The following is a 20051-nucleotide window of genomic DNA, read 5'->3' as shown; positions in this document are numbered from 1 at the left end:
CTTTATTTCATCCTTCCTCAACAACTGCGAATGCTAGTAAACATCTATTTGCTTCAACTATGGTGCACTATTGTTGGCAACTGTGTTCCTAGTTTTATCGTATGTTTACCTGTCCTTCCAAAGTCAGCGGTTGTGCTTGTATTTGAACAAGACCAAGTGAACGACATTTGTATTTGCTTGAAAATGATTCATAACATACCCTAGCACTAGGTATAAATCAAAGGAAACGTGAAAAGATTTAATACATGGTTATCGAATTTACAGTGGGTTAGTTCCTCGAAATGGCGTGTCGTATTTATCAATGTCACTTTCATTATGTTCTGGTTACGAGTCGAAACTGCGCAAGATGATGATGGAACTGACAATGATCGAAATGCGGCACGTTGTCGACGAACTAATCCGACTGAAAACCAGAAAATTTTATGTGTGTTCAAATCGCCGCCAAAGACAACGTGATCTTAATTTAAAAAATTTTAACGAAATATTTTGAGATTTCGGTATGAGTATCTTGCCGACGCAGTAGTCGGAGTATGTTTACAAGTGTGTGTACGAAGGGACGTGAAACAGTTTTCAATTACTATTGCCAAATTACTGTAGTCAGGTATAAAATTTATTAATATCAATAAATTTTCAGTCAACTTTGACAGCAAAATGGGAACAATTTGGGTACTGCCAGTTTCAAATTTTTCGTACTTCATACAGTAGATAAGAATATCGCTATTATACGTACTTGTTACAGTACACACTGGTAAAATATACGAGGCTGGTGAAATAAAGCTAGCTCGTACATTGCGCAAAAAAAAAAAAAATGAAATAAAAGAATCACTTTTTCGAAGCGAAATTTGGCTCGTAGGTGGCTACAATCTGCTTCTGTAACTTATGAAGATGGTATCTGTTCTTTCAGACATGTCAGATGCTCTGTCCGACTGAGCCACCGAGGACACAGAGGATAATGCGACTGCAGGGACTTATCTCTGGCATGTAAGCAGGAGATCCCGGATTCGACTCCCGGCGGGGCACACATTTTCAACTGTCTTCGTTGATATTTATCAACGCCTGTATGCAGCTAATGGTCTGGATTTCAATGTAATTTAATTGTTCGGGAGATGCAAGATCACCAATGGTATCTGTTCTTTCGGACATGTCCGAAAGAAGAGATACCGTCATCACATAAATAAAGCTTAGCGGCCAACGATCTTCTTCATTAACGAGTATAGTGGGCAGTGGCACTACAAATGTAGTATTTGGGCATTAAGTTGAAAGTGCCAGAGATAAGTCCCAGCACTCGCACTATCCTCTGTGTCCTCGGTGGCTCAGTCGGATAGAGCGTCTGCAATGTAAGCAGGAGATCCCGGGTTCGGGTCCCGTCCGGGGCACACATTTGAGGTGCTCGCGATGTTGAAAAGTGCTTGAATAAAACGACAAAAGGATGTCGGGGTCCTTCTTAGACCTCCAAGTTCGACAACAACACTTTCGGCGCCACCCACACACCTTCACTGGGCACCTTAAAAATGTATCTGTACCGAGACTACCAGTCACTGAATACTAGGCCCCAGTGTGAAAGGCAACCATTCCGACACTGCTGAGCAGAGTGGCGTTATGTCGCTGAATAAGCTAATGCTGGCCGCTTCTTTGAGCCAAAATTCAGACTACTGCGTTGCAATGGGAGATAATTACGAGCTTTCGAAAAAACGAGCATTTAATAATTGTGTTGCAACAGGTTACCCAACTTATTTCATGTACCCCAGATCCAGATGGTGTAAGTGGGTTGTCTGCCTTAAGGCGCATCCAATATTTTCCGGTACGGTTTTTGGCTTGTCCAAGCAGTACACGTATTACACCGCGACCACAACCTAACCGACATACTGAGAAGTAGGCTACTTGTTTCTATGAGAAAGTAAGAATATCAATAGGCACGCAGAGGAGTTTACTCTGCTCCAGGGAGTGGTGACATGTCGTTAGAGAGCCAGAGCAGTTTGTCAGCCTGCAGGTGTTCCCGCGCTTCCCTCGTACGGCCGGGGCCGGCTTTGTCCATTAGCGGGCCCGTGCGGCACGGCTCCCCTTAATCGCTATTACCACACGGCTGCGGCAGCGGAAGCCAGTCCCTAAAAGCGTGGCCGCGCCGCGAGCAAGTTAAGGCCTCCTAATTTCGTTGATTGATTATCAGCGTGATAGATTGGGCTAATTAGCGTCGCCGCTGATGAATTACACGGACGGTGGCCGGTGTCCGGTGCGCGTATCACTGGAACACGTCGCACTACACGCGATGGACCGAAGCGGAGCTTCTGGGTGTCGTCGCGAATTGTACTTCACTACATGCTACCATTTTCACCGAAGCAAGGGATTCCGTATAAATCATGTGCGGAGCCCTTAGTGCAATGCAGTGCGGAGAACTCATTTGTAGATTTTAATTTGAACTTAAGATACACTTATTGTTTACATTGATGAAAGTTGGCAGGCCGGCCTCAGTGGACGAGCGGTTCTAAGCGCTTCAGTCCGTAACCGCGCCGCAGCTACGGTCACAAGTTCGTATCCTGCCTCGGGTAAGGGTGTGTGTGACGTCCTTAGGTTAGTTAGGTTTAAATAAAGTTTAGGGGATTGATGACCTTAGATGTTAAGTCCCATAGCGCTTAGAGCTATTTGAACCAAAGTTGGCAGGCTAGCAACGGCCATAATTATACTGGACTATATTATCCTACCTAATGTTTGCACGCAAAGGACCAATCACTAACAACATTTTTTTTTTAATGCGAGGTCACGTTAGAAAAAAGATAGGACCAGTACTGCTTTTGCAGGAAAAAGTAAATTTAGTGCAGGGAGATCACAGATGCGTAACAAATAAATGTCGCAGAAAATGAATTGATGGCTCTATGATGTAACAGCTTTTCTCACGCAAAGTGCAGAAATCTCACTTTTATTGATATGCTCTTAAATTTCTGTTCCTAACTGTCCATTGGTAGATTGTGGGTTGGATGTATGTATGTATGTATGTATGTAGGTATGAATGTATGCAACGCCGAGATCATCGTTTTTAAAATAATCCGAACTAATTTAACTAAAACTTACCTTCCAAAAGTATAATATTAAACGGAAGTCTGTTTCATTCTGCTGAGTTCAAATGGTTCAAACGGCTCTGAGCACTATGGGACTTAATATCTGAGGTCATCAGTCCCCTAGAACTACTCAAACGTAACTAACCTAAGGACATCACACACATCCATGCCCGAGAAGGATTCGAACCTGCGACTGTAGCGGTCGCGCGGTTCCAGATTGAAGCACCTAGAACCACTCGGCCACACCGGCCGGCATCTGCTGAGTTTTCACATACTTACACATTCACACAGAAGCAAAAAATACACATGAGTCAGTCTTTAATCTGTAAGATCGACTTTTAAAATACACAGACTGTTGTTAGCAGTAATTATAAGAATGTAACAGGGAATATCACTGGCTGGTTGCTAGGTACAAAATTGACATAAGCCAACCGCTCTGCAAACTATGTCAGTGACATGTTGCTCAGATTGTGTTTTTAAATATCACTGTCTTAACGTCGTTGTTGCTTAGTCAACCTTTAATGAATGACATTCATATTTCAGTGGTATAGGAAAGCTATCCAGAAAGTAACAGGCTCTCGGTCTATTGCGACATTCGGCAGGGTTAAAGCCACCATCTTGGTGCCATAGCGTTACTACATTCGGTACACACCCAGCGGTAGTAGAATGTCGTCTCTGTCACTATTGCTTTGCTTTATGGGACGTGTTAAAATGTGTGCTGCAATTGAAAATGCCGCCACTTATGAGGTGCGTTCTGTGGCAACGTGTTTGTTGACAAAAAAAGACAAACCAATTGAAATTTATCGCTACCATTGTGATGTGTACTGAAAAAGAGAGCCGAGTGAGGCAGTGGTGCTGTTGTGTTAAAAATGGCCGTACCGATGTTCATGATGGCCATTGTGGTAGGCCTAGCCTTGCGACTGAGGTACTGGTGATAAAAATCAACGACAAAATTCGGGAAAGTCTTCGTTTCACGGTCGTGGAACTTTTGCAACATTTTCCCCACATTTCACTGAGTTCGGTGCATGTAACTGTGGCGGAGAAGCTTGGATACCACAAATTTTGTGCAAGGTGGGTTCTCGAAATCCTAACTGAAGACATCAAAAAAACAAATGCTGGCTGCAGCACTAACCTTCTCCAAAGATTGCGACAAAAATTGTAACCAAGTTATCGGTCGTATCGTAACTGGGAATGAGACTTGGGAGAAGCAAGTCAGCTGCAAAACAAAAAGGCTGTTGACAAAATAGTTCATGGCTACTGTGTTTTGGGACTCGAAGGAAGTGAGTCTCGTTGATTTCATTGTACATAACTCAACAGTGAACTCAGATAGGTATTGTCAAACAATGACAAAGCTAAGGTGAGCGATACAAAACAAGAAAACCTGGCTCTAAAATTTTGTTTTTTCGCGACTACGTACGTCCTCACACGGCCAGTTGTACCTCAGAGACCCTACTGCGGTTTGGATGCGAGTGGCTGATCATACACCATGCAGCCTGAGCGACTGCCACCTCTTCCCACCAACGAAGAAATAGCTCCCTACACAACGATTTGATACGGACGTCGAACTGTGTAACGGAATAATCCCGTGGCTGCAATCGCAGGCGCCAGATATGTCCCGAGACGTTACTGAAGAACTAGCGCTGTGTTATGATAAGTGCCTCGATTTGAACAGTGATTATGTAGAAACATAACTTAGGAGTGTGCCTTTACCACGTATATAATAAAATTTGGCATTTCGACAATGTTAGTTCTTTACTTCAAAACGTCTCCGACGTTCTAGATATCCCTAGTATATAGCCATGGAGCAACAAAATTATGTACACTTTCGTCATAAGGCACCTTTAATTTCTCACGCAGTAATTCACGTATGCTCATGGTGCCACTGTAGTTATGTACGTTCCATTCGACAATAACGAATTCAGCTGTATTCTATCAGTGAGAGTGAAAACATGTCCCACCCACCACAGCAAAGTCGTCGGAAGAAGTCCCCTGACAGCTATGCCCGGTCTACAAGCGCGAAGCGCAAACGACTGGAGCCGAAAATAACATTGGACCACAGAGCGTCGACAGCGCTGATCCGTAGCTATAGAGACTTACAAAATTGTGTCAGTTGTAGGAGGCAGACTCATGAAATAGCTGCACCAACCCACTGCAGCTGTCAGGTACCTTCTCGCGGCTAGTACGCAACAGTATTTTGCACCAAGGAGGGTTGGTTGAAATGGCTTTGAGCACTATGGGGCTTAACAGCTGAGGTCATCAGTCCCCTAGAACGTAGAACTACTTAAAACTAACTAATCTAAGGACATCACACACATCCATGCCCAAGGCAGGATTCGAACCTGCGACCGTAGCAGCCTCGTGGTTCCAGACTGAATCGCCTAGAACCGCTTGGCCACTGAGGCCGGCAGGAGAGAGGGGTTAGGTGGAAAGAATACGCTGAAAGCCTCTATGAGGGGGAAGATTTGTCTGATGTGATAGAAAAAGAAACATGACTCGATTTAGAAGAGATAGGGCATCTAGTATTAGAACCAGAATTTAAAAGAGCTTCTGCGGACTTAAGGTCAAATAAGGCAAAAGGGATGGATAACAGTCCATCAGAATTTCTAAAATCACTGGGGAAGTGGCAACGAAACGACTATTTACGCTGGTGAGTCCAGTGTATGAGTCAGGTGACATACTATTTAACTTTTGGAAAAGCGTCATGCACACAATTCCGATAACAGCAAGAGCTGACAAGTGCGAGAATTATCGCACAATCAGATTAAAAACTCATTAATCTAAGTGTCTTACAAGAATAATATACAGAAGAATGGAAAATAAAATTAAGGATGCGCTAGATGACGATCAGTTTACCCTTAGGGATAGTAAAAGCACGAGAGAGGCAATTCTGACGTTGCAGTTAATAATGGAAGCCATACTAAAGAAATATCAAAACACGTTCATAGGACTTGTCGACCTGGAAAATGCTTTCGGCAATGTAAAATGGGGCATGATGTTCGAAATTCGGAAAAAGCGGGGGTAAGTTATAGGGAGAGACGGGTCCTATTTTTTGGTCATCAGTCTACCGACTGGCTTGATGCGGCCCGCCACGAATTCCTTTCCTGTGCTAACCTCTTCATCTCAGAGTAGCACTTGCAACCTACGTCCTCAATTATTTGCTTGACGTATTCCAATCTCTGTCTTCCTCCACAGTTTTTGCCCTCTACAGCTCCCTCTAGTACCATGGAAGTCATTTCCTCATGCCTTAGTAGATGTCCTATCATCCTGTCCCTTCTCCTTATCAGTGTTTTCCACATATTCCTTTCCTCTCCGGTTGTGCGTAGAACCTCCTCATTCCTTACCTTATCAGTCCACCCAATTTTCAACATTCGTCTATAGCACCACATCTCAAATGCTTCGATTCTCTTCCGTTCCGGTTTTCCCACAGTCCACGTTTCACTACCATACAATGCTGTACTCCAGACGTACATCCTCAGAAATTTCTTCCTCAAATTAAGGCCGGTATTTGATATTAGTAGACTTCTCTTGGCCAGAAATGTCTTTTTTGCCATAGCGAGTCTGCTTCTGATGTCCTCCTTGCTCCGTCCGTCATTGGTTATTTTACTGCCTAGGTAGCAGAATTCCTTAACTTCATTGATATAGTGACCACCAATCGTGATGTTAAGTTTCTCGCTGTTCTCATTTCTACTACTTCTCATTACCTTCGTCATTCTCCGATTTACTCTCAAACCATACTGTGTACTCATTAGACTCTTCATTCCGTTCAGCAGATCATTTAATTCTTCTTCACTTTCACTCAGGATAGCAATGTCGTATCATTGATATCCTTTCACTTTGTATTTTAATTCCACTCCTGAACCTTTCTTTTATTTCCATCATTGCTTCCTCGATGTACAGATTGAAGAGTAGGGGCGAAAGGCTACAGCCTTGTCTTACACCCTTCTTAATACGAGCACTTCGATCTTGATCGTCCACTCTTATTATTCCCTCTTGGTTGTTGTACATATTGTATATGACCCGTCTCTCCCTATAGCTTACCCCTATTTTTTTCAGAATCTCGAACAGCTTGCACCATTTTATATTGTCGAACGCTTTTTCCACGTCGACAAATCCTATGAAAGTGTCTTGATTTTTCTTTAGCCTTGCTTCCATCATTAGCCGTAACGTCAGAATTGCCTCTCTCGTCCCTTTACTTTTCCTAAAGCCAAGCTGATCGTCACCAAGCGTATTCTGAATTTTATTTTCATTCTTCTGTATATTATTCTTGTAAGCAGCTTCGATGCATGAGCTGTTAAGCTGATTGTGCGATAATTCTCACACTTGTCAGCTCTTGGCGTCTTCGGAATTGTGTGGATGATGCTTTTCCAAAAGTCAGACTCATATATTCTACACACCAACGTGAATAGTCGTTTTGTTGCCACTTCCCCCAATGATTTTAGAAATTCTGATGGAGTGTTATCTATCCCTTCTGCCTTATTTGACCGTAAGTCCTCCAAAGCTCTTTTAAATTCCGATTCTAATACTGGATCCCCTATCTCTTCTAAATCGACTCCTGTTTCTTCTTCTATCACATCAGACAAATCTTTACCCTCATAGAGGCTTTCAATGTATTCTTTCCACCTATCTGCTCTCTCCTCTGAATTTAACAGTGGAATTCCCGTTGCACTCTTAATGTTACCACCGTTGCTCTTAATGTCACCAAAGGTTGTTTTGATTTCCCTGTATGCTGAGTCTGTCTTTCCGACAATCATATCTTTTTCGATGTCTTCACATTTTTACAGCAGCCATTTCGTCTTAGCTTCCCTGCACTTCCTATTTATTTCATTCCTCAGCGACTTGTATTTCTGTATTCGTGATTTTCCCGGAACATGTTTGTACTTCCTCCTTTCATCAATCATTTGAAGTATTTCTTCTGTTACCCATGGTTTCTACGCAGCTACCTTCTTTGTACCCATGTTTTCCTTCCCAATTTCTGTGATGGCCCTTTTTAGAGATGTCCATTCCTCTTCAACTGTACTGCCTACTGCGCTATTCCTTATTGCTGTATCTATAGCGTTAGAGAACTTCAAACGTATCTCGTCATTCCTTAGTACTTCCGTATCCCACTTCTTTGCGTATTGATTCTTCCTGACTAATGTCTTGAACTTCAGCTTTCTCTTCATCACTACTATATTGTGATCTGAGTCTATATCTGCTCCTGGGTACGCCTTACAATCCAGTATCTGATTTCGGAATCTCTGTCTGACCATGATGTAATCTAATTGAAATCTTCCCGTATCTCCCGGCCTTTTCCAACTATACATCCTCCTCTTGCGATTCTTGAACGGGGTATTCGCTATTACTAGCTGAAACTTGTTACAGAACTCAATTAGTCTTTCTCCTCTTTCATTCCTCGTCCCAAGCCCATATTCTCCTGTAACCTTTTCACCTACTCCTTCCCCTACAACTGCATTCCAGTCGCCCATGACTATTAGATTTTCGTCCCCGTTTACATACTGAATTACCCTTTCAATATCCTCATACACTTTCTCTATCTGTTCGTCTTCAGCTTGCGACGTCGGCATGTGTACCTGAACTATCGTTGTCGGTGTTGGTCTGCTGTCGATTCTGATTAGAACAACCCGGTCACTGAACTGTTCACAGTAACACACCCTCTGTCCTACCTTCCTATTCATAACGAATCCTACACCTGTTATACCATTTTCTGCTGCTGTTGATATTACCCGATTCTCATCTGACCAGAAATCATTGTCTTCCTTCCACTTCACTTCACTGATCCCTACTATATCTAGATTGAACCTTTGCATTTCCCTTTTCAGATTTTCTAGATACCCTACCTCGTTCAAGCTTCTGACATTCCACGCCCCGACTCGTAGAACTTTATCCTTTCGTTGATTATTCAATCTTTTTCTCATGGTAACCTCCCCCTTGGCAGTCCCCTCCCGGAGATCCGAATGGGGGACTATTCCGGAATCTTTTGCCAATGGAGAGATCATCATGACACTTCTTCAATTACAGGCCACATGTCCTGTGGATACACGTTACGTGTCTTTAATGCAGTGGTTTCCATTTCCTTCTGCATCCTCATGTCGTTGATCATTGCTGATTCTTCCGCCTTTAGGGGCAATTTCCCACCCCTAGGACAAGAGAGTGCCCTGAACCTCTATCCGCTCCTCCGCCCGCTTTGACAAGGCCGTTGGCAGAATGAGGCTGACTTCTTATGCCAGAAGTTTTCGGCCGCCAATGCTGATTATTTATCAAAATGTGTTGTTGATTATGAATCAAAGACGCTACCCCTTTTTTTTTTAATCCCTGACCCAGGCGGGATTCGAACCCGGACGCCTTAGGACGGCAGTCCGTCACGCTGACCATTTTTTTTTTTTTTCGAATCTCTAAGCCAGACAGCTGCTTTTTCTACAGTTTTCGGTCTTTAATAACAATCATCAGATCTGTTTGTTTTTATGAAACATTAAAGACCGAAACCGGGTACGTGTTATCAAACAGTTTGTGACCATAGACGTAAATTAAAGGAAACTTATTACATATACGGGTCACTGTTTTTCGCGACGATGTCGCAGCTTGTGCTTTCCTTTAGTATTGCTCATCAGTTTGGGAACTGGTGGTTGGGCTAATAGAAATGTAAATGTCGTGTGACTATGCGTCTTTAAGCTTGACATTCTGTCGCGCTGACCACTTTTTTTTTCCCTCTGCCAACCTTTTTTTTTATATATAGATGGAAAAAGGCGTCTTTCAGTTACGACAAACAAAATTAGAATGTACATCCGTAGCAACAACAGAACAAGAGTTTCTTCTAAACTATGAAAGAGAATTTGAAAACAATAGTGTGGTGATAGATAATAAAGAAAGAAAAAACGTAAAAACGTAACCAAATCCCGCACGCCATTCCATGTGCATGGCCCATCTGCGTACAGATTCCATGTTCCAAATTGGTACGGCATTTCGCAGCGTTTGGAGCTCCATGACGACGGTCATCCTCTGCCCGGTACTCCCCAACTGTGAGGGGGGTTATCGAAGACACTGCGTAAATAGTTGGCAAATAGTTGTCGGTATCGGGGTATACACTCAAGTGTGCTACGACTGTCCTGGAGAAATTGCCAGTAATCAAGCACCATCTTCTCATCATCTCGAAAGAGGTAGTATATGGACATGCCTTTAAACCATGTGAGAGCATGAGTCTTCGCAGGTAGGAAATAAGTATCCTCTGGACAAAGGAGGAGTCGTGGCTCAATTGTGCGAGGCGCGATACGTAGGTAGCAGGCGAGGATCTTCTGCACTAGCAGCCATACCTCTAACGCCGATCCACATGTGAAACGGTGGTCATCAGTATCCACGAGGTGGCAATGTGGACAAAGGGGGGAATCCGCCATCCCAATAGCGTGCAGCCTTTGTCGTGTTACAACCTTCCCGTTCACCACCTGGTACCACGCGGCTCGTACCCGCGTGGGGAGGAACGACTTCTTGACCGCTCTCCACACTGCAGGCCATAGGGTCGTAGGGCTCTTCCTCTCAATCACATTGCGAGGGATGGACCTTATCAGCAGTCTGTAAAAGTCTCTCGTCTTGGGAGGGCGAGTGTTGGGAAGGTCTGGGTGCACGTAACTATACTCAAGAATAAACGCCGAGAGGTGCGAGAGTGAGGGTGTAATGTGCGCAACCGTGACCGGTGGCAGGAGAGACGCCGGCAGCAATTCCTCTAACAGACGACCCGTAAGGGAAGCATCTTTGTGGGTCCACAATTTCATCATTGTGCACAAGTATAATGCTGTAGCCCTCGCTCGTACATTTATAAGTCCCAGTCCGCCATCAAGCGGAGGGAGGGTGAGTGTTTCGTAGCGGACTTTGAATAGGTGTCCGGCGGTAAGGTAATATCCAAACGCTGCTTGCAGTATGTGTGCCATCGCTGTCGGTATCGGTAGGACCTGGGCCATGTGGATCATCTTAGTTGCCACGTGAAGGTTGAGGTATTCCACACGCTGTAGGAGGTCCATCCGTCGAAGTAAGTTCCGGCGAACTTCTGTGCGTATTGCCTGTAGTAATCGTGCATAGTTCATGGCAGCCGTGTGGCGCACATCCTGTGTAAATGTCTTGCCCAAGAACCGGATCTTGTTAACTAGTGGGAGTGGGGCTAAAGCGTCCTCCTGTAGACCTCTCCCAATGGGCATCGCTGCCGACTTGGCCACATTCATGAGGCTGCCCGCTGCCAAACCATAGCGATTGATCCATTGTATCACCGAGCGTACCTCGTCACCAGATCGGACAAGTAATAGAAGGTCATCAGCATATATCCTGCAGTGAAAGGTGTGATCCCTCAATGACATGCCCGAGAGCCTGTTTGTCAACCCTCCGACAAGTGGTTCGAGTGCGATCGCGTAAAGGATCATGGAGAGAGGGCATCCTTGGCGAACTGACCGTCGGATCGGAAAGGGACCCGCAATCCGTCCATTCACCAGTACACGGGATGCAGCTCCACGGAAAAGGCGCTGAAAGATGTCGAGAAAGTCAGGCGGGAAGCCCATGCGGGCCATAACGGACAGAAGGAACTTGTGGTGAACTCTGTCGAAGGCGTGGTCGAAATCAGTGGAGATCAGAGCAGCTCGAAGGCGACAGGATGTGGCGATAGCTATTAAATCCCTGCATTCACTGGTTGCCGTTTGCATGTTGATCACTCCGCCCTGTGTCGTTTGCTCCATGGAGAGGAGTAGGGGCAGAACCTTCTTTATGCGGCGGGCGAGTAGTCAGGGGAAGGTTTTATAGTCCGCGTTGAGCATTGTAATTGGCCTGCAGTCCTCGACCGTCCGACTTCTCGAAGGCTTGTGTATCGGTATGAGGAGACCTTCCACGAATGCCGGTGGCACGTGAGAACCGGGGGTCATCAGTTCTTGGTACATGATGATCCATCGGGGCATCATGAGATCGCGGAAAGTACGATAAAACTCGAGCGGCAGTCCGTCTGGCCCGGGAGATTTGTTGAGTGCTCCCTTGTTAAGCGCGTCCTCGATGTTGTCTCGCGTAATCCCACCTAACAGCGTCGCCGCTTCTGCATTGTCGAGGGTGTGCGACACGTGCTGCAGTATGTCGTGATCGTCCGCTCCCTCGTCCTCTGTATTCACCTCGTCGTAAAACCGGCGATAGTGATCTGCGAAGGCTTCTGTAACTGCCGCCTGAGTCATTACGACCCTACCACCTGGCAATACGAGGTCCGTGATCAGCTGCTGTCGGCGGCGGCGGCTGTCGAGCACGATGTGATGCATAGACGGGTTTTCTCCTTCCACTCGGTCTTGACGCCGCGATCGCACTACGACCCCCTCCAAACGTTTCTTCGTAAGAGACAATATTTTACCTTTAATTCGGCGGCTTTCCATTTGTCGGTTTGGAGATGGTGGTTGGCTGTCGAGTTCGCGAAGCATCGTGTAATAAAAGTCCAATGTGTGACGATGCCAAGCTGCGGTATCTTTTCCGAATTGTGTTAGCACACGCCGAAAAGCTGGTTTTGCACAGTCCACCCACCATGCTAGAGTCGATGGGTATCGGGGAAGACGACGTTCGCAATCCAGCCATGTGTTGGCGATAATCTGACGGCATTCCGGGGCTTGAAGATGTGCCACATTCAGCTTCCAGGGTCCTCGGCTGCGCCATATCCGCTGCTGTTGTAGAGTGAGTGTGCATATGAAAGCGCTATGATCGGAGAAGGCAAGCGGCCAACGTTCGGCGTCCAATACTCCCGGCGCTAGAGCTCGTGATACATAAATGCTGTCTATGCGACTGGCGGAGTGACTAGTAAGGTATGTCGGCCCGGGACGTTCACCGTGCACTGTCTCCCACGTGTCGGTGAGAAGCAGATCTTGAACCAGGAGCCGAAGTTCTTGACAAGTCGAGAAATGTGGGACTTGGTCTTTGGGGTGGAGCACACAGTTAAAATCGCCCCCGAAGATATATTGCTCGAAGCGGCTGATAAAGAGGGGGGCGATATCCTCCGAGTAGAACAGCGATCGTTCGCGGCGTTGGTCAGTTCCTGATGGAGCGTAAATGTTAATGATGCGCGTTCCCAGTGCTGTGATCGCCAGCCCCCTGCCTGACGGAAGGTAAGTCACTTCTTCGATGGCAATTCCGTCGCGCACTAGTATTGCCGTACCGCTGCCATTCCGGTCCGCCGGTGACACGTATGTCACATAACCGTAGAAAACGGGGAGGGCCGCTATATATACTTCTTGCAACAGGGCAATGTCAACATCCGAAGAACGAAGCATCTCACGCAGCAACTGGATCTTCACTGCCGTTCGTATCGTGTTGAGGTTAAGCGTGGCGATACGATAAGCTTGTTGCCGAACCGCAGGTGTTAAGTTATCCATTAAGACTGGAATTACCTATGACGCTTCTGACTGTATTGACACCTCCGCATCCCCCCAAACCTCACCGGCAGTCCTTGCTAGAGAGCCGGCGCCAATGGCGTGGGCCCTGTTGGCGTAACTTGCATGGTTCCGTTGTCGTCGTGGTCATCCGCCCACGTCGGGGAACTGAAAGTAAGATCGGCCTCCCTAGCTTCCTCAGGGCACGGCATGGGTGCTTGCATTCCAGAAGGTGGTGGGCAGCATCTGTCCTGCAGCTCGGCATCCGATTTTGCCACTGTAGATACATGTGGTTTGTCCTCAGTTTCGTTCGATGGTGCCACACTGCAGCAAATGGCGGCTACCTCTGTGGTAGCGTCGTCATTGAAGGTGGAATCGTCATCCTCTGGAGGCTGTGTCGCATCCAGTTCGGAAGTTGCTCTACGCCTCCGCTTCCGTCGCTTCGGAGAGCGTTGCTTCCTGGTGTGTCCTTCAGTGTCAGACGATGGCAAAGATTCACGACGTTCCGGCACAAAGGCAGCCGTAGGCACAATAAGCGAGTCTACGGCCATGCTATCGTCATGTGTGTTGTTCTCAGTCGACGGGGGCGGCGGCATCGGAGTTGAATCCGTATCTTGTGGAACGGGTGTGTCATCATCGCCCTGTATTGGAGCATGGAGCCGCGACCCAACAGTGGGTGTCGGCTGTCGTGGTGAAGTGGTAGCTGTCGTGAGGGCTGCTGCATAAGTCACAGGAAGCAGCGTCGGCTGCGATGGCGGGTCCGCTTCAGCCGGCGGCAGTTGAGTGATGCGACGTTGCATACATTCTGATCTGAGGTGTCCCTCCTTCCCACAACCAGAGCAGGTCTGCGGTTGCCCATCGTAGATGACGATGGCACGGCAGCCACCGATATTCAGATATGAAGGTACATGTCTTTTAAGTTCTATTCGAACCTGGCGGACGCCGTTCAGCACAGGATATGTCTGGAATTGCGTCCATTTTTCCGCAATATGATCATGGACCGTGCCGTAGGGGCGCAGCGCTGTCACGACGTCCTCCGCCGGTAGTTCGAAAGGAAGTTCGATAATTCTGATCGTGCGAAGTCCCATGCCAGAATAATCGACGTGCACAGTCCCCACATTGCCATCAGAATGGCAGAAACGGAGACCCTGTTTCGTGTCCCGAAGGATCCGTTCACATGTTGCGTCGTTGATGATCTTGACATATACGATACTACTCACAATGGACAAGTGAATGCCGAGAATGTCGGTCGCCGGGATTTTAACTTCTTCTCGTAGAAATCGTTCGACTTCGAGTGCTTTGGGCCGTGCAAATTCGTTGCGGAACGTAAATTTGAGCGTCGATTTTCTGTATTGGTGCGCCATAGTGATCTATATGCTGAGTACGGCACGCGCGAAACGGCCGAGTACTATGTAAACAACACGAGCGCTCGCTCCGCGGCAGGAACACAAACAGCGCGTCCTCACCGCAGCACAGCCAAAGGCCAACTTTAGACCACGGGTACATCACGGGTCGTATACAATAAGTAAAACAGCGAAGACGGAATAATGAGAGTGGGCGACGAAGAACGAAGTGCTCGTATTAAAAAGGGTGTAAGACAAGGAAGTAGCCTTTCGCCCCTACTGTTCAATCTGTATATCGAGGAAGCAACGATGGAAATAAAAGAAAGGTTCATTAGTGGAATTAAAATTCAAGGTGAATGTGTATCAATGATACGATTAAATAATGTCATTGCTATCCAAAGTGAAAATGAAGAAGAAATACATGATCTGCTGAACGGAATAAACAATCTAATGAGTACAGAATATGGATTGAGAGTAAATCGAAGAAAGACCAAAGTAATGAGAAGCAGTAGAAATGAGAACAGCGAAAAACTTAATTCAGGATTGATGGCCTCAGAGTAGATGAAGTAAAGGATTTCTGCTACCTATTCAGCCTAATACTCAATGACGGACGAGCAAGGAGGACATCAAAAGTAGACTAGCAGTTGCATAAAGGGCATTCCTGCCTAAGACAAGTCTACTAATATCAAATATCGGCCGTAATTTGTGGAAGAAATCTCTGAGAACGTACGTCTGGAGTACAGAATCGTATGGTAGTGAAACATGCATTGTGGGAATACCGCAACTTAAGAGAATCGAAGCATTTGAGATGTGGTGCTACAGACGAATGTTGAAGATTAAGTGGACTCATAAGGTAAGCAATGACGAGGTTCTACGCAGAATCGGAGAGGAAAGGAATGTGTGGGAAAACAACGGTAAGAAGAAGGGACAGGATGATAGGACATCTGTTTAGACATGAGGGAATGACTTCCATGGTACCAGAGGGCAAAAACTGTAGAGGAAGACAGAGATTAGAATACATCCAGCAAGTAATTGACGTAGGTCGCAATTGTTACTCTGAGATGGAGAGGAATTCGTGGTGGCCGCATCAAACAAGTCGGAAGACTGTGACCAAACAAGAACCAAAAAAAAATGGTGCTTGTTATAATCGAGCCGAAGAGGTTCTAATAAAGCCAACAGTTACGTGTTATTCTTCAATTGCTAGTCTTAAATAGAAAACTATAATGACATGTAACATATAATTATTAAGATAAACTATTAAATTCTTGATTAATTGTGCTTAGTTTCCCAGGACGAGCATGACGTAGTTAGTACTTCAATTATGTTTCTACACCTTTACAATACATCTTATGGCTTAATTACATTTTCAGTGTACGAAGTATGAATCATAGTAACATGTTTTTATAATATTATGGCAGAAACAGATTTTGCAATCCATTTATGGCAGGAATATGAAACACGCACCTGCTCTGTAGCGGAAGTCGAAAAAGGTAGGCATTCCAAAGAATATTACATACGTAACAATGCCCTACATACCGAGAGAAAGAGAGAGAGAGAGAGAGAGAGAGAGAGAGAGAGAGAGAGAGAGTGCTATACTTCATTTCGATTACCATCAGATATGACGACGTTGACAAAAAACTGTGGCTGACGTACAACAATCAGCCTCCAACGGAAATGATGCAAGCAGACACTAGACAATGCGACGTATTGCTTTGGTGCCGCACATACACACCGTAATTAGCGTTGTATCAGTTTCATTCTAATTACCGACTGCAGTACTCATTTCACTGATTATGTATGTTACAACTTTGGAAACCTGTATTAGAAAAGCTATTTTTTTATTACATGTTTCTACGGATGTACACAACAAATGCTTGCTGTGCATTGATGATCATTCTCTGTCTTGTCTCTTCTCCGCTCTCCCCCCCCCTCCCCCCTCTCACCCACAAACCCACCCACCCACCCACCCACCCACCCACCCACACACACACACAAACACACACACACACACACACACACACACAGACTGTAAGGTGATATGTTTCTAGAATGAGTTTCCCTCCGCAAAGGACAGAAGTAGCGGTGTATGTATAGAATTTGGCATTCTATCTCCTCCTCAGAAAAATGGTTCAAATGGCACTAAGCACTATGGGACTTAACATCTGAGGTCATCAGTCCCCTAGACTTAGATCTACTTAAACCTAACTGACCTAAGGACATCACAAACATCCATGACCGAGGCAGGATTCGAACCTGCGACCGTAGCAGCAGTGCGGTTCCGGACTGAAGCACCTATAACCACTCGGCCACAGTGGTCGGCTCCTCCCCAATCACTTTACGGTATAAGATACACAGGAAAGGCTGTCAACATTGGTATATATGCTTTGAAACGGGTTAATTTCTAGCCAAGTATGTAAATATAGATTGATTCTTACATCGAAGACAACATGAAGCCACTTTTTGCGATGCTATTTATTTCTGTATCATATAGAACCGCTAATGGTTTCGAACTGAAAGGTTCATCTTCAGACGGCTACTTCAGGTTAAGATATATTTTACATTAACGTTCACTCTTTGTTTTCCCAAACGATGAAATTTCCTTGTGGTGGCGATGTCCTACAACCAAAAGAAGATGTGAGACAACGGCTTTTTAACTGTAATTGTGCCTCGCAACTATTTTAAGCTATGTAGCCAAATTATCCTAATCCAGACTTTTTGGTTAGTTACCTTGAAAAATCCGCCCCATTACGTTCCAGTGTTGACTGCTTGTGATCATTCTTCACATTCTTTTAATATAAGTATACACATGATGTAAATCACCACTCACACACGAAGTAGTTTTACCACATGGAATTATGTACTCAAAGATAACGATATCGCCAACCATAAAATTCCAAAGACTTCCACTCTCGGAGGTATTAGGGAAATATTTGCAGCATACAGTCTACGCTGCAGCATCATCACAAGCAGTCAGCACAGGAGCGTAATAGCGCGGAGTTTTCATCGTAAGTAACCAAATGTCTTCACTAGACTAATTTGTTTCCATCAACTAATTCGTTGTGAGACAGAATTACAGTTAAAAAGTCATTTGTCGCATCTTCTTTTGGTTATAGGACACCACCACCCTAAGGAAATTTCATTACTAAGGAAAAAACAAAGAGTGAAAGCTGATCTAAAATGTATCCTAACGTGAACTAGCCGTTTCAAGACGACCTTCCCGATTCAAAACTGGAAATAGCGCTGTTTAAATAAATAAATGGCATTGTAAAAAGTGGCTGGTGGCTGATGTCTTCTCTGTAAGGGGCAACCTATACTTTTTACACAACCACGGACGCAGAATGTCAGTTTTTGACAAAATAGCATCAAGTACATAAAACTAGTGGAATCTCAACTTCTCTCTCTCAAGCAATCAACTACTTCTATTGCAGTGTTAGTGCCATAACTTTCCTCAAAAATCGTTTGTTACCCAAATAGTGTGACAGTTATAAACATATTGCTGATATACATTAAAACGTTTTCTCTCCAATTCATCGTAATGCATATGGTGGGTATCTATTTCACCTGAATTATCTTGACCCAGATCAATTCGCAGCTTTTATCAAGAAGTGAGGTTTTCGGTACGTCTCATTACAATAACATATCTCAAACTTTGCAGTCGTTATCACTGTGAGAAGATTCGGAACGTGATCTTCATAATGTTACGAAGAGGCTGCTGCTGTTATATAGCTTCTCGTTCGGTTCACACTAGGCTTCAGTGAGATTTTCTGTGACCCTTTCTTCCTCTGCAAACAGAACCATGATAAACCTCAAAGGTCCTTTTGGAATATCATAAGCCTCTTTCCTTCAACCACCTTTAAAAATGGACACCTTTGAAGCAGCGTGCTAAGTGAGTTACGTAAACGATCATGGACCATAGGTTTGGCAATTTCTTTGTAAATATCATCTGGCTATCTCATATGGAGAATCATCGGATGTAAAATGTAAATAGAAACACATTGTCCGACTCTTAACTTAAGTGTAGATACTACTCTGACTTCTACATGTCAGTTACATTCATTTCCTCCAAATGCAGGTACTTCTAAAATCCATTCCCTTTAATTTCTTTACTGACAGCTGTTCCGTCGTACTGTACATGTTTGAGGTGAAGCCTATTAGATGTAGGTCACATATTAGACTTACGACGGCCATAGAAAATTTTCACCGGACATAGACGGTGTGCGACATGTTAAAATCCTTTGAGAGGAAATAAAAACAGAATATTACCTGCAATCCAGTAATGGGCACTCCCCAAAAATCACATGCTATGATCATTCCGGTCGATGATGTATATTTATTTCCGTTTACATTAATGCTTGTTCCGTAGATCATGAATACGACACTTCGTAATGATGTAGAATATGTCAGATTACAAAAATTTTTGTTTGTAAGCGTACCAATTTATATCTTCAAACTTATCTTCTGAGGTAGAAGGAATTGTCTTTCAGAAATTCTTTTAATTTGTTTTTAGATGATCGTTTGCTATGTGTTAGACTACTGATGTTATTTGCTAAGTGACCAAAAATTTTCATTGCAACGTAGTTAACCCCCTTATGTGCCCTAGTCAGATTTAATCCATAAGAGAGAAGATCAGACTTTGTCCTAGAGGTGCAGCTATACACATTGCTATTGATTTTGAATTTGGATGGGTTATTAATACCAAATTTCATAAGTGAATATGTATATGTATTTGGACCCGGCAACGCACTCCAAGTGCCATCTAGTGGCAGCTTCCAAACTGGGCAGGTCAGACTGTCCAGTATAGTTTGCGGAAGTGGATCTCCCAAGTCTTTAGTGCACGCAGGTAAGACTAACCGTCGTTTTAACGGCTGGGCAGGTAGTTTCGAGACCCCGTAGCGGACTCAAAGCTAAGCCAGGAGCCGCAGTTGGCCTGCTGCCTGTGCACGTTGTACAGTTTATTAGAATAAACACTTATACACTACTGGCCATTAAAATTGCTACACCAAAAAGAAATGCAGTTGATAAACGGGTATTCATTGGACAAATATATTATACCAGAACTGACATGTGATTACACTTTCACGCAATTTGGGTGCATAGATCCTGAGAAATCAGTATCCATAACAACCACCTCTGGCCGTAATAACGGCCTTGATACGCCTGGGCATTGAGTCAAAAAGAGCTTGGATGGCGTGTGCAGGTACAGCTGCCCGTGCAGCTTCAACACGACGCCACAGTTCATCAAGAGTAGTGACTCGCGTATTGCGATGAGCCAATTGCTCGGCCACCAT

This window comes from Schistocerca americana, chromosome 4 (assembly GCF_021461395.2).
Source record: "Schistocerca americana isolate TAMUIC-IGC-003095 chromosome 4, iqSchAmer2.1, whole genome shotgun sequence".
Classification (NCBI taxonomy): domain Eukaryota; kingdom Metazoa; phylum Arthropoda; class Insecta; order Orthoptera; family Acrididae; genus Schistocerca; species Schistocerca americana.
Note: the sequence above shows the minus strand (reverse complement) of the source record.